This window comes from Aphelocoma coerulescens, chromosome 1 (genome assembly GCF_041296385.1).
Source record: "Aphelocoma coerulescens isolate FSJ_1873_10779 chromosome 1, UR_Acoe_1.0, whole genome shotgun sequence".
Taxonomy (NCBI): domain Eukaryota; kingdom Metazoa; phylum Chordata; class Aves; order Passeriformes; family Corvidae; genus Aphelocoma; species Aphelocoma coerulescens.
In genome coordinates this window covers 100,404,151-100,417,562 of record NC_091013.1, presented here as the reverse complement: position 1 = coordinate 100,417,562, position 13,412 = coordinate 100,404,151, and the positions used below count along the sequence as shown (strand labels likewise).

At 37.7% G+C, this 13,412-nt stretch overlaps 1 protein-coding gene across 3 annotated transcripts in view; it reads right to left on the bottom strand.

Moving 5' to 3' along the window:
- STXBP5L (syntaxin binding protein 5L) overlaps positions 1-13,412 on the bottom strand; it is a 191,711-nt gene that overhangs the window by 160,152 nt on the left and 18,147 nt on the right. The gene's annotated exons all lie outside the window — the stretch shown is intronic.

Sequence of the window (13,412 nt, the reverse complement as noted above, 5' to 3'; positions counted from 1 at the left end):
GCCAGTATAAAAATACTCACTTAAGTAACACTTGATAATTTTGTCATTGGTCTTGTAGTTGGTTGATGGACAAGAAATTTTCTAAATATGCATTTAAGAAAGTCAGTGAGATATGGGGTTTCCTTTTTTTTTTTTTTTTTTAAATGAATGATGCTTGCACGAGTCTGCTCCTCCTACAAGGTTCTGCTGATTTTTCAGGCAGTTTGAAAATACTTCCTAAGAAATTCTCAAACTATCTAGATTGGGGAGCTTCTTCTGCTCTCATCCAAGATGCTTAACTATTTCCTAAGCAGCAACACGGGCAGATTAAACTTGATCTTCTATGTCTCTGATACCAGGCTTAACTTCATTCATAAAAGCCATTCACAGCCTCACGGAATGCTGACAGACTTCCCCATTACTGGAACTCTAGGCAATATCAGTTCTTTCCAATCCTTACTAAGGAAAAAGAGAAGAAAGCAAAAATGAGAAATACTGAATAGAAACTTGGATTCTAAAGGTATCTCTAGCAAGCAGGATGATAACCAATTATAGTTTTAATTAGGAATGTTAAGCTGCTAATTAAAAGGCAAAGAAACTGATAATTTTAATAGATTTGGCTATTTCTAATTCAGATTTTGAGAGATACTTTATACAATCTGGGGCTTTTTTCTGAAATTCAGATGATTTTATGTAATTATTCATTCAGTATTAGCACTCATGTTTTAAAATACATTTAAACACATTTACAAGAAAATAAGTTGTGATTCCTACACTAGTGCAAAACTGACCCAAATCTTGAAGAATTATTTACTATATGATCACACTATATGAAGTGATCAAATACTACTAAAGAATTTAAATTAAAGCCAAGAATTCAGAAATGTGAGCCCCTGCAAGAGTTAAATTTGCATGTGCAACCTTGATTTGTATTCCATTCTGTGTTAATTAAGATCCTGGTGCCAACATCATATCAGAGTCCAGAAGTGCAATATATTTATCCTTTGTTGAAGCCCTAAAACAAAAGGTAACAGTCATTGCCTCTTTTTTGCCTGTGTACAGACCTTGCAAAACTAGGAGCTGATAATCAGACAGGTGATGTTCTAAATATGGGAAATATCAGAAGCAAGGACAGATAACATAACCCTACTTAACCACTGACTCCTTATCTTTGCAAACTCAGAGACCTGTTTATACAGGTCGATAGCATGAACCTCATCCAGTGGTGCTTAGAGACAAACCAGTACCCAGACAACCATTAGGCCCAGTGGAAGTTTTGTTTCTGGACAGCAAAGATAACACTGAGCACACAGATTGTGACATTCTTTCTGACTGTCTCCACCATCCACAAGTTTCACCTGTCCTGTTAGAAACTGCACCACATTAGCAGAAATTGCTGGATGTTTCAGTTGCCAACATCCAGGATCCTGTTCTAAACTAGGGAAGTACAAGAAATCTTTATTCAGCAGCAGCAGTTTCGGTGGCTTTTGCGCAGATGACTAAATTTAGCTGTACCTGATGTCCCTCTAGGGACAACAGAAAAATTTTCAGACCCTGTAGCCAGTTTGAAACATGACAGGGAAACCAGAGCAGACACTCTAACTGCTGTACTTAGGGAGCAAGCAACCAACTAGACTGTTTCATGAAATCACCAAAATTTTCTCTTTTTCTCCTCATGATATAACACCAGTCTCACAGGAGAGGAGACAGGAAAGCAACTACAGAGAAATGCAGTAATTCAGAAAAGCAGTATTTCATTCTTTCATCCTCATTTCCTCTAAGTGTAATGTCTGTGCTTCTTCCTTTCTCTACAGCTCACAGTATGGCAAAGTAGATAAAGACCCTGATAAAGCTCTTCCTTGTCAGGCCCAAAAGCATATGGTTGGTGAATCCTGACAACAGCAGAGTTGGAGAAGCTGAGGACAGAACTGATGCAGGACTAATGAAAAATGAATGAACTGAACATGCAGACCTAATTGTACCATATTTCTATGAACTCTATGCTTCAGAGTTCTTTTGGTTAGGGTATGAATGTAGAAGGAAAAGAAGTCACTCTTAATATAATACCTCTTAGTATCTTTTCTGTGAAGCCCTAGAAAGGGTTATGGCTAGCTAGAATAGGCAAGCCCTGGCACTGGTTAACTAAAAGAGACAAGGAAGGTACAACATTCTTCCTGCCTGCTCAGAATTACATTATCTGTAGGATTTCAAGTCAGAAGAGAACCATTCCTCTGAAGAAACTAGTAAGGACTCAGTGCTTTTCTGTCCTCTCTTGTAGCAGAATATTTAGTCTACTTCGAGGAATACGTAGCAGGTAGCGTTCTATAAATTCCTTTAAAAATAGTTATACATTTTTTTTAAACAGCTGGAAAATACCTCATCTTTACATTGTTCAGCAGCCATGAAAATTACACTGTTTTCTTATTGCATTTATTGATCTCCCAGTGATTTACTTTACTCTTAAAAAACTGAAAACTTCTTTTCTGTAGTAAAACTGTCAACCTAATGAAGAGATTCTTGTACTTTCAAGTCCAAAATAGTGACCTATCAATTAAAACTGAGGGAACCTATTAAATGAACTAATTTTTCATTAGGATTTCCTTTCATTTGAGAGTTGCAGTACTAGAGAGATCCTAAGCTACAAAATTCAGGAGCATAGGAGAAGACATTCTTAAGGATGATTTTCACAGGAGAATTTGCTTCTCCTCTTGTTTCAGGAAAGATTGGGGTTTCTATTTTTGTTTTCTTACTACCTGGGACATCCTACTTGAGGAAGCTGACAGCTTGAAAAGCTTATGGTCTGGATGATGGTTTTAATTTCAGACTAATTTAAGGTCTGTTTTATACAAAATTGTATTTTTATTGAGAAATACACATTCAAGAATGGTTATTCATTCACTTTATACAAACCACACACTGTGGAGGCATGATTAAAACACACCTGATAATTCACAGATGCTTTTAACAGAGCTCACCACTCTGTTGTGAATGTATTTAAGGATTTCCTTTGTCTGTTTTTCTGGAAAATACAACCAGAGTATTCTTAATCTTAAAAGAATTTTAAAACCCTGCATTACATTTATTGAATGTAATGACTTCTTGACACTGGTAGATACTTCACCATTTTACAGCTACAAACAGCAGGAATCAAGTTAAAAGCTCTTTTTATTAAAGGCCAAAGGACTTGAAAAGGCAAGTCTCAGCTCTTGCTGAAGATGAAAACTTTTCTTTCAAAAACACCCATGTAACCGGTTCTAAATCTGCAGTAGGTTCCTCTATCCACCAGACACGTTATTGTATGAATGAAAAGGTGCACTTATAAAGCATGAAAAAGCTTCCCCATTAACAGTGCAACATTTTCTGTGTCTCGAAGTAATGAGGAACAAACAAGAACCGGTTATTCTGCTTAAAATAAAAGTGCTATAAACACAGTGTCCTGACCACACCCAAACTGGTACTACAGTAACTCCTGACTCGTTCAGTTCAGGAGGGCAGGACATGGGGGTTTGAGGGAGAAAGGAGTACTCATTAATTAAGAGAGATGGAACAAGAAATCATGGCTAGCAGGTTTTCACCTAGGATGGAGAGGTCTTAGGTTCCAGCCCCTATAATAACCTGTGTATGCTATCCAATGACCTGTTTATATAAAATAAATGAATTTACCAAAGACAAGAACTATGAGTGCAGACAGGCAGCTCTGAATTTAAGTGCCACTTTGAAATCACCAAATCTATTTGGTACCATTTGATCTTCCAGTATAAACCAATATTTTATGAAGAACTTCTGTGAAACAAACATATGAAGCCATTATGAAATAGATATTCCATCTGTCTTGCTAAGATAAGATGATCCACAAAAATGAGAAGAACTTCACATGTTGTAACTATTGCATCTAGCCGCTGTTCCAGGTAAAATTTATAATCTGTCTTTGAGCACAGACTGGAATGCAAGATTCCTACTTTAAATTATGTGACTAAATCATTATCCTATAAAGACTGGGTTGCACTTGTTTTTCCTTAAAAATGTGCAACACTTTAAGGTGAAAAATACCTCACAGGTATATACAGTCTGGTAGGAAAAATGTGTGTAACGGGATGTGTAGGTTTAAACATTCTGCTAAGACAATTGAACTGACAGTCCCACATTGTGGCATTTAAGTAAAACCTTATAAAATGAAGGCCTTGTTGCCTTTGTAAAATTATGGCTCAGGCCTGTTACCTTGGCTAGAGAAGGATTGTGAAAAAAGTCCGTGAGAAGAAAAGCAATTCATTTTTACCCATGAGAATGTAGTATCAACAGAAGGAAGAAAGTTAAACAGTAGAAGGAGAAAAACAGCAACATATCTGCAGCTGTTATTCTTCTGAATGCTTGAATGCTGATGCTATAGGTAGCCAATGATAAATTATCAAATTTATCAAATAAATAAACTGCTTTTTGGCCCTTAGAAGAGGCACTGTCCATGTGTGTCATGGCCACCCCAATAGTGACACCACATCTCAAGTCAGTACATCCACAGTACAAGCCAGTGGATGAGCACAAAATCTCAGAAGTAGTACCCACTACTGCATTTCATGTTCAGTCTGACCTTGTACACTTGTCCTGAGATGCTCTGCCAGATCCTAATCCTGTAACAGAGGTTGCTGGAGAAGATTCATCAATCATATTAGTGTTCTACCATGAGACGAAGTAACTTTTAACTTAATTTTTATGTAAGAGATTGTGTTCTTGGGTTTCAAAATGATGCCCCTCTCCTGAGTTTTGCCAATTAGATAAAATGAATTGGTACTAAAACTATGCAAATAATCTACTAAATAGAATGTATGATGTCTGCAGAAGGACTCCAAGACACTTCCCCTAAATAAATCACAAATTTTAAATCCAGTTCTTCATCAGATAAAGTATTGATGCATTGTATTAGCCTCTCCTTAGTTCTAAGCATTTAACTTGAAATGGGATTTCTCAAAATCTACAAATTAAGATTAATAAAACTGCTGTGAAAAAGAAAGCACTATTGTTATAATCTAATGGGAACTGGGACACACATCTATCCACACCTGAAATGGAGAAATTATTTGCAAATGTGAACCTATATGTTGCAAGTAATTAGGAAAAAACATAAATATTTTAAAGCCTAAGTTGGTAAGTTCTAATTATAAGTTTCCAAGAGAATATTGACTAAAGTCATTCATGTGCATGTCTACTACATGAATGTAGTCAAGTGCATTCTTCTACCACACATCTCCTATTGATTCATCTCATAATAAAGGCACGGTGCATTTGAAATCAGTGTGTCTCAGATCAGACCACCAGAATTCAGTCAATCCTTATTTATTTACTGAAGCAACTGAAATATGCAAATATGTCATAGAGCTATCAATTCTGCATTGCAGAAAATACAGCTAAATAACCAAACAGAAAGTCAAACTCCTCTAAAAGTCATATTTAAAATGCACTTGCTGTGGCTGCTTAAAATGTAGTGTATTCAGTGACTGGGCTTTGTTGGAGCAATCACACAAAAAACCCAAAGAGAAATCAACTACAGTACTAAAGAATCATATTCCAATATTTCTTTCTTATGCATCTGTGAGCATTTTTAGGGTTAATGTTGCGTATCAATCCATAAATATACTTAGAGATATGCTAATATTTATTCAATGAAATGAAAAAATCCCAGAAATCGATTACTGGAAAGCACAGTTACTGTCAGTAATTAGATCCTGACATCCTTTTTCTGCTCAAATTATCAGTTTTACAGTTAAGGCATGTTAAGATCACTGGATTCCCACTCATCATTGTCTGAAAACCACAACTGTTCAAACAAACAGTACTGCAGACTTTTTGAGAAGTGTGCTGTATCTGGCTGGAATGGAGCTGATTTCTTCATGGAACCCTGCAGGGCGATGGGTTTTGGATAGGAGACTAAAACAGTGTTGATAAAACACCAGAGTATCTCCTTCATAACAACACTGAAGAGAAGCAGACTCACAGAATTTCTGGATCACTTCCCCTCCCTGTGTTCTCTCTGGATGAAAAGATTGATGCCACACTTACATTCTTCAATGCCCTCTAAGACTTGGCTACTTCAGCTACTCATTTTCTGACAGCTCCAGATTCGCAATCTCTTTTGGACAAACTTGGTTTCTCCCACGATGCCCTTTTTTTTAAATTCTTCCTTTTGTACTCCTGTGTGGCTTTGAATGCTGTATCTGAAGCACCTGGGAAACATCTTGGTTCTTGACTTGAACAGTTTCCTTAGAAAAATACGTTATTCAGAGACTGCTTTGCACAGGTCAAGTGAAAGATGGATATTGAAAGAATATTGCTTGCTTAATGCCACTAAGAAAAGACAGGTCAGGGCTGAGGAATAGAAATCTAAGAACTGTAAGAACTGGAGTGAAACTAGGTCAGTTAGGGAAAGCAGGAGTAAGCTGACCATGAATGAGGGAAGACAACTTCTTCAAGAAAACCCTTCCCTCCCCCTCTCCTGAATGAGACCATAGTCTCTGTTTTGTTCATCTCCACATTTCCTGGACCTTGGGAAAAACGGTGCTTTTATCTTACACCTATACTTGAGGTTTAGTCTGAAATAGTGTGTGACTGTGTCTGTCCCATCTCCTACTGAACCACTCATCACATGGTTCATGTTCCTTGCTGCCAAAGATCCTCATAGGTGGATCTCTTTGGTTCCAGAAACTTCTTCTCCTTAGGTATTCCCAAATGCAGAGACAATTATTCAGTCATTGTAGCCTTTCTACCTCATAATGGGCATTCAATCCACCACAGTCCCCTTTCACCCCCGGTCTCTCTCCATTAACAACATATGTGCAAGAAAGGCACCTAACTTCAAGAACTCATCAAGAATTTAAACTGAATGAGTGCCTCTAGCTAGACAAAAATAGGTCTCTTTCCACAACAATAAAATGCTCCCACTGTATGTGCCTGTGTACTTTGGGTTTTTCTTTTTGCTAGATACTAGCTTTCCTGAGTTATTTGGAAAAGTATCAATTCCCTCTACCATCAAGAGTATCTGCCAGATAAAAGCAAAAGAAGAAAAGAGTCAAAATAACTAACTAAGTGTGTAATATGACTACAAATTTCTGTGGTTTAAGGATGTCTGCCAAATTTAGGTCATGGGTATTTGTCTAAAAAAGATAATTAGCAGACTGGAAAGGAGGGCAAATTGATGTGCATTATTTCCTATGCATGTCAACACTTCTGCTGATGACAAAGTTTGGAATAAAAAAGGTAGCGAAAGCTCTAAAGCTGACACAAGGTCTAATTAAGACACATCACTTCTTTGAAATAGTTATCACCAGTATTATCACCAGTAGTCATAACTTCAATATCAGAGTAAATTGAGGGGTTTTTTCATTATACTCAAAAAAAATCTTGTAACAGGCATCCATAAAGCATTTTTTCAGATAGTGTCATAAATGCAATCATCAGCTCCAATTAAAATGCTGCCAGTCATCCACCTGTATGCCAGTTTTACATGCATCTCCAAATATATGAAAATCGGTATTTTCTCAGTAGATTTGTTTGCAGATGTCAGATTCTATTTTTATCTCCTGGATAAACAGCAATTGAATGTGAGTTCGGTACATTTAACTGTAAGATATCCAATCTGCTTACTTAAAAAGCATGGAAGAGGCTTGGGAAACAAATGGACCCAAATTTATGCAAGTATGCACAAACCTAATAGGTGTAGATATATATATATATGAATGCACACATAACCAGATGCATAGTAGTCTCAGTATTGAAAAAATTCTCCACTTCTGGTTCTGTCAGATTTACTAATACAGGTAAATTTGATTATTTTGGTATCTTTTACAATCATTTTTAATTCTCGTAGATTGACAATAAATTCATTTCTGTAATAACCTATTTAGAATATCTATACACACAAAAATCCATACTTGTACGTTGACTTCCAAGGGAATTTTTAAAAAGAACTTATGTTAGGAGTGCTGACTGTCAGTAAAGTTTTTATTCCTGAATAGTTCAAGTTCTCTAGAAAAATCTAGAGATTATATTGTACAATGAGCTAAAAGATGAAATGTATCAATGATTCCTCCAAATCAAACAACAGAACTCTGAGTTTATGATCTTGTCTGTGCTACCCCCATTCCATCTGCGCAATAAATCACATAGAGTAAACAGCAGAGAACACAGTCGGCTTATTTTAAGGATAAAGAACTACTGAAACCTTGTTTAGATTAAAAGACAGCAGTTCCAGGGAGAGTAAATCTGTCACAATTTATATTTAGCTTTTATGCCACCCTTCTCACAGACCAAAACCTCAAGTTATATTCTCCTCTTTTCTTTTAAAGTATATCCAATCTGATGTCAAACATTCTTTACCACATTTCCTTTAGCTACTGTAAAATTCCATGCCTACTCAGAACTCTGCCAGCAATGATTTAATTAGTGCTATTCATTTTCTTTGCCGGATTTTCTTTTTTCTAGAGTGCACAAACAGCCTCAGTTTTACCTCCCAGGAATACAGTCTCTCTGTGTACATCAGCTGCTGAGGATCCATGACGTTCAACAGAGCTATCTTGGGTTTACATTTCGCCTTCCCCTTTACTTGGCACAGTAACTGGAATCAAAGATATGTTTACTGGCTGTTTCAGAGAAAGAAGCAAGATAATCACTTATAAAATCACTTAGCTTGGAAAAACCTCCAAGATCGAGTCTAACCACTACCCAGCACTAAAAAGTCCACCACTGAACCTTATCCCTAAGTGCCACCTCTGCATGACTTTTGAGCACCTCCAGGGATGGTGACTCCACCACTTCCCTGAGCAGCCTGTTCCAGGATTTGATAACTTTCAGTGAAATAATTTTCCTAAGATCCAATCTAAACTTCTCCTGGCACAATCTAAGGCCATTTTCTCTTGTCCTTTCAGGTACCTGAGAGAGTGATAAGGTCCCCCCTGAGCCTCCTTTTCTCCAGGCTAAACACCTCCAGCTCCCTCAGCTGCTCCTTGCAGGACTTGTGCTCCAGACCCTTCAGCAGCCCCACCGCCCTTCTCTGGACACACTCCAGCACCTCAGTGTCTTTCTTTTAGAAAGGGGCCTAGAACTGGACACAGGATTTGAGGTGTGGCCTCACCAGTGCTGAGTACTGGGGTACAATCACTGCCCTGATCCTGCTGGCCACACTACTGCTGATACAGACCAGGATGCCATGGGCTTTTCTGAAGCCATGTTTGTTTTTCCACAAAACACACCTGTTAAAATAAGTGTTGCTGTACCTTATTTGACATTCAAAAACCACTCTGGCTATTAAAGCATTGGAAGAAACACATAAAACAGGCCAGAAAAAGTTATTCCAAATATGATCCTAAACAGAATCTTTCTTGAGCAGAACCTGTAGAATTTTTGTAATTTGCAAATGGTTTTACATGAAGATTTTTTAAATGCAAGTAAAAGAGATGCTATCTTCCATACCACTCAAAACTGAAAGACTTATTTCTGCATTTTGTAGCAAATTTCATAGACAGCTGCAATCTGCCATACCTGGATTTATCAGATGCTATTTCATACACTAAGACAAGTCAATTTAATAACCTGCTCCTTAGGGCCAAAATTTTGTTTCTCCCCCATTTCCCTCTCTGTCCAGTCCCAACTGCACTCCTTCCACTTTCTTTATGCATCATTCTGACTAACACTGGAGGTAAGCACCAGATAACTCAGTTTGCTAATCTGGCAAAAAAAGTAGCACAGCAAAAGAGCTGGTATTTTGCCAGGTTAGTGCATTGGATGGCTCACAGTAATATATCTGACAAGCACCAGAATTGGAGCAAAGGAAGCGTCAGGACTGTGCAGCTAAGCTAAAGGAGGGGACAGAGCAATGCTTCCACTGTCACGTGTCAGTGAGTCAGAATAATGTTTTGTTTGCCTAGGTATAAAATGGCCACTATATTTTCTGATAACATGGATAACAAGCAGCTATGCCTACTGGACAAGCCTTGCATGGGTTGCAGATGTCTTACAGTTTTGCTCAAGCAACTAACAGTGAAAATGGAGATTGGTATGCCCCAGAGCCTGCATCCGTGACAGTATGGAACCTCTAAGTCTAAAGAATATGTATTAATAACAACAGTAGACCACACTATAACACATACAAAAACATATTACTAATTTAAGCCTGCTTGATGGTGAATAATTTTTTTCAGTGGTGTGGAGGCCATTCTGGACCCAGTAGGCTGTTTTCTTTGCCCTGGATTTAAGACAAACTTCCTCTCATTTTATGATAAGCAAAGATGGTAATAGCTAGAGAAGAGGTTTTTTTCAGAATTTCTCATTGTAACTGACCACTAAATAATGAGCAGTTTGATTAAAAAAAAAAAAAAAAGTAGATGTTATATTCTATATGCTTGAAGTAGAGAGCTCTAATGGCTAAATGCAGCTCTGATACAATAAGAGAACTCCAAAGGAAAGGACTCAGTGACTCCAAAAAGTACTTACAATGAATTTTAACAAGCATTTGTCAGCTGAATAAATGACAATATAGAAATATGCATCCTGGAATCTGAGCACAGCATGCCACTTCTTCAGATCTGTTACTGGAATAATCATTGTTAACAACACTGATTTTAACCTCTTTATTGAGACTGAGAATGTAAAAAAACCCCAGACTTCTCCTTTTCCTCTGAAATCAAGAAGAGACATAAGTCTGATCAAGTATCTTAATTTCTCATCTCCTTGTATGGTGATACAGAACCTTCTCTGGCAGCAACCAGAGACTGCACACTTGGTTTTACTGTGTGTAGTGTCAGAAGGTTCTCCAGACAGGGACTAGAGAAGAAGCATATGGAGACAATAAGAAAAGGAATTCAATTTCATAGCCCCTCTTCAACTGAATGTGTTTTCCTGAAGCAAGGATATTCCAGGTAGAGTGGTACCAAGCAATGATCTGAGCAAAGACCAAAGGTATGGGAGCTGGGAACAGGCTCCAAATAGGAAAAACAAAACCTCAAAGGAAAAATAAAATTTGCTGTGTTTAGGACAAAGGAGACAAATGACCAGATGCCATAGCAACTGTTTCAGGAGTGGAGTTTTGGCCCTTTATTTGCAGATTTTGTTAGCCTGTGTTGGTAACAGGAAGACACTCCATCAGTGATTTGCAGTGCAGTCTGATTCTGTGGGCTGCACCTATTAGGATGCAGTACCCAGCAGTCATCACTGTAGGTAAAGCCTACAGTTGTTTGAAGCTCCTTGGGAAGCCCACAGAGGCTGCTAGGATCAGTAGAGCACAGCAACAGCAATTCCCAGCGCTACAGAAGCAGGAGCAGTTGTGTCTGAGCACCCTGAAAAGAAATCTAGGAGAAGACAAATTGGCTGCCATACCAAAATGAACTTTCATTTATCTCTGCATTCTAATGGCAGCTTATGAATAATATGCTCTATTTCAGGACAATTTAACATAGTCAGCTTCAGTACTGCTGCTGGATCACATGAAATGATCACCTGAAGGCCTGATGTTAGGCATTAATTCACAACACAGAAGTACATGCTTCTTTGTTTTGTTTTAAACAGCTTGTCTTTTGAGACCTCTTAACTTGTGACCACTAGAAATTCCAATACTATGAGAATCTTTTAGGAAGACAAGGAAGCAACAATACCATTATGCAACTCAGACTCATCACAGGAAAACTTGTTCTACATCATTGCATGAATACTAAACATAAATTCACTCTTCCCATCCCTTTGTGTTCCCTAAACAAGAGAGTCCGATCCAAACCAGGTCCCTTTGGTGCCACCAGTAAACAAACAAACAAATAATTGGGTGAATTTCTCTGATGGCAGCCAAGTAGTCTGTCCTTTCACTCCATCGACAGTACTGTCTAGAAACACCAACCAACCACAGTGTAATTAATTCCCTTTTTGTTACCTGGCATACTCGTGGCAGAATGAAATTGTGCAGTTCTGTTAAAAAGTATTCTTACAGGATACTGTGGAAAACTTAGAGCCACTAAAACCTATATTTTCTTTAGTTTGCTAAAAAAGAACCCATTATGAATTGTACTTCCAGATGTAATACTTAGTCTCTCACATCTTGACTTGAATTTTATTGCCCGATGTCAACAATTACAAAGGTCTGCAACAAGACGGGCTCAAATGAGTGGTGTTCTGGTGGTAGTCTTAGGATCTGCTTCACTGCAAAGTTATTAGTCCACACGTAGGTTTTTCATGTAATATATTCTGTAAAACTTAGAGCCAAGTGGAGAAACCTCAGTTAAAATGAATAAATGAGTAATTCTTTTTATGGCACCCTCTGTCTTCAGAGCTGTTTCCACTAACTCAGTGCTGAATTAAGCAAACCAGGCTCTGTGTGACTAAGCTGAGAAGCATTTATGTTATGACATATCTTCAAAACAAAATCAAAATCCCTGCTAATCCTGATCCTCTTGTTTGATTCAGATACTAGAGCTGGTAGAAAGTTTTCCGTGAATGAGGCAGAAGTTTGCTAGCAAAACAGAAGAAGAGATGTTAAAAGGATGGACACTTTGAAAAACATTCTCTTCCCTTTTGCTACCTCTTTATAATCTATTTTTATAGAAGATACATAGAGAATTTTATATAAGCTCAGGGATATAGCTATTTTTCTTCTTCATGTTCCATTCCTGTGGCAGGAGACATGCAGATTTAAATTAATTCTACATGAACCTGTATTAATTCAGGTTCTATACCTGAATTTTCCTCAAAGGAGGGATTTTTAAAGATACAGGATGCCTAGGCAGTGACAGCACTGCTCCTAGAAAAGCCAGATTGCTAAAATGGAAAGAAGAGGTGGACTCAGGAGTCAGTCTTCTGCAAGGTCTTCTTCCTACTTTTACCATGAAATTCCCAATACCCTCAACTCTGAAGATATCAGTGAAGTGTCCAGGGACAAAGCCCCAGCTTTTTAACCTTGCATACCTCTACAAAGAAGAAGAAACCATGACTACTAGATTTGCACTTCCCAGAAGTGCACAAATTCAAGGGAATTTTCTTCTTTGCTTTCGAACAGAATATATTCAATCTACTTCACACAGGTAAGAAATTAAGAGCGGAACTATCAAGGCAAAGCTTGTCACATAACTTGAGGTTTAGTTGAGTCTTATGAGAAATTCTGGATCAGACAGAAACTGAGGCTTACAAAAATGCAACTGTTCACACCAAGAGTACCCAAAAATGGAGGAACCAAAGTTTTAGCAACATTATATGAAGCACAGGCTCTTTTTCCACAAGGAGATTTTTCTTTACTCTGTAACCTCTCTTTGGGTTCATTGCATTTATAGTTACCGTGGGAACAAGGATAGCAAAAGAACCATTATATTGCTATTTCATACAGCACTGTCCCCTACTTTAAACATATAATTTATTTGGCTACAAAAAGTTTGTAAAAAATATTGGTTTATTAGTTCTGTATCCTGTAACTT